Genomic DNA, 2,629 nt, shown 5'->3' with positions numbered 1-2,629 from the left:
AATTTCCTGTCTGGTCAGGAAGTTTAGCTGTTGTTAGCTCTCTCATCAGAACCCCACCATGGAGATCTGTGTTGAGGTGAGGGAGTGTTGGAAAGCTGTTGGCTAGATCTACCTTCACTGGACAAGGCTGAGAGAAAAGGGAAGAGGTGGAACAAGGAGAGATCCTGCCTCACTGTATGTTGTGGGGCAACAGAACAGGGCAAAGAACAACTCGGGATCACTGTCCTAGCCTAGCTACAAAAAACTAGTCTTGCACAAGAACTAGGTGGCTCAGTTCCGTGGGGTTTTGTTCACTTGTTGGTTAGTGGGGTTTTTTGGTGGTTTATTTTCTTTGTATGTGTGTAATTATGTTCCCTCTGATATGTTCACACTGTATGAAAAAGTAATCGGGAAAAGTAAACAAAACATCGCGGTCTATTTTGCTCTTAAGCAGTTTTTGCTGTTCCTCCTTCATGCAGTTTGATTCCCATCTCTCTCCTCCCTTGCTATAAGGAACAGCTGAGTGCAAATCAGAACAAGAAATCCAGCCTGAAGCCAAAAGTACAATACACATAATGCTGCCAAGGGTAAGATTTGGAATGCACTGAAGTAATCGCCATCACATGCTATAAAATGAAACAGGCATTATGTTTTCAGGTGAGAAAAGGTCACTCTGAAGACACTGGTGGACATGACCTGGTTGTGGAGGCTGGGGTGGATGCACTTCCATGGCTGGGAGATGGCACAGCTGTTCCTGTAGTGCAGCAGCAGCGTGTTCAGCTCTCAGGAGAGAGATCCAAGCGACTCAGCTCTGTCTTTTCCTGTGCTGCAGTTTCTCTTCTCACTCCCACAGAGCTCACAGCAGTGTGACAGGCGTCTAGGGCAGGAGCCAGAGCAGGAGGAAAGTGTCTCGACACAGGAATCTTGGCTGCCATGGGAGAAGCTAGCCAAAGGAATTAACAGTTTCTGCTCCTTGCTGCAGCTGCCACAGTGTGACAATAGATAAGCAAGTCTATGTTCTAGCCCTGTGGTATCTGCTCAGGACACTGGAGATCTGTCCCGGTACCATGCTTTTCCTTGGTACCTGGGAGGTGATTTTTATAGCTAAAGTACATACTGCCCTGGCCCAGCCAACCCCACATTCCATGGGAAAGCTTCCCTCACCTCTCCATGGTTTATAACACAACAGAGCAGCAGCTCGGGGAAGGCTCTATGCCAGTCTTGTCCAGACTAGTCAGGTGCTCAGGGGCATCCCACCTTAAATTCTTCTGCCTGCACATTGGTCTCTGACCTACACCCGTATGATGAGAAACACAGCCCAGCTGTTCAGGGCTTGGAGAAAAAACCCTGCTGTTCTGCAGGCTTACTGTACATATAGGAAACCATGCCAAGGCTATCTCACAGCTGGACTGAGGTGAGCGGTCTCAGGGATAAATACGAAACACAAGCCATGAAACTTGATGCCATATCTCAGATTCTTCAAAGGCAAAGGCTTTTCCAGTGAATTTTTTCCAGTCCTGATAGCTCAGTTCTGCTCTAGTTTGGCAGGGCAGGCTATGTCCTAACCTGCCTCTTGTTTACTGCCTTTTCTTCTCTTGTTTTCCTCTGTGGCTGGCAGTTCATCTCACTGCTCTCAAATGTTTGGCTGGGAGAGGGGAGCAGAAGTGTCTTCCCCTCCCTCTGTAAAAGGGTAGCTGAGGGCTCTGATGGCTCTACCAAACCAGGCACTGCAAAGCTGGACTTCAGTTCCGTCTTCTAGGCTCCTGAAGAAATAGCAGCAGCCCCCATTGGACTGAGACGTTAGTCACGATATAGCTTGTATTAAATGCATTTTCATGTCCCAGTTCTGTGTGATATTCATGCAGATGCAGCCATTGCCAGCGGCCCTGGAGACGCCTTGTAGAGTTCATCACTGCTGCCACAATCGGCAAGCAGGACTGCTTCAGCTCGTGCCAGAGTTCACCCCTCTCTAAAAAGGCAGCTATAGATTGTGTGGAAGCTGCAGCAACAGGAGCTGCTCAGCGGGGCCAACCAGGGCTCTTGAGCCTGAAGATAAATGGGAACTTTCATGGATGCCATGGATTAATATAAAAATCACCCTCTTGGACATGAGACAGCATTCCTTTGTCCTGCCTCTTCAAAGCTAGGTAAGCATCCACTTTTCATTTTAATGGTCTCAATTTTGGAATTATTTATACGCCCTTTCAGCACATTTTGTCACTGTGGTGTGTCAATTGAACACGTTGGTAACCGGGCTTGACAGGGCAGCTGCTCCTCAGTGTGGTCACTGGCATTCTTAGTGGGCACTGCTGCCAACTGCCGGAATGGAAGGGAAATGTTGCTCTCATTGTTTTGTTACTGAGATAACTTGCACGGAAATACATCCTGGAACGAGCTGTGGAAAGTACACAGCCTAACAGCATCGAGGCTTGTGAATGATCTTAACCAGGTTCTTTGGCCCAAGTCGGAGAACCGCGCACATCGCACGGGTCCTTGGTGACTTGGAGACATCTGTGAGCCCACCCTGCCCCACGAGCAGGTGCCGGCACGCTGAGACGCGGAGCCCGCCCGGCTCCGTGGGTGTCCCCGGTGCCCTGAGGGGCTCTGCCCGGCCCGAGCTGTCCCCGGTGCCCTGAGGGGCTCTGCCCGG

The 2,629-nt window shown here is 49.8% G+C and overlaps 1 protein-coding gene across 7 annotated transcripts in view; it reads left to right on the top strand.

Annotated features, from left to right (window-relative positions):
- Positions 1-1,844: 1,844 nt before the first annotated feature.
- The window catches only part of RIN2 (Ras and Rab interactor 2), a 62,051-nt gene continuing 61,266 nt past the window's right edge, over positions 1,845-2,629 (top strand). For all 7 annotated transcript variants that reach the window (XM_015621129.2, XM_015621128.2, XM_019005966.2 and 4 more), the window contains exon 1: positions 1,845-2,126. The gene's annotated coding sequence lies outside the window, so the exon portion shown is untranslated. The remainder of the gene's footprint in view (positions 2,127-2,629) is intronic.

The sequence above is a fragment of the Parus major genome, chromosome 3 (assembly GCF_001522545.3).
Source record: "Parus major isolate Abel chromosome 3, Parus_major1.1, whole genome shotgun sequence".
Taxonomy (NCBI): Eukaryota; Metazoa; Chordata; class Aves; order Passeriformes; family Paridae; genus Parus; species Parus major.
Note: the sequence above shows the minus strand (reverse complement) of the source record. Positions and strands in the feature narration are given on the sequence as shown.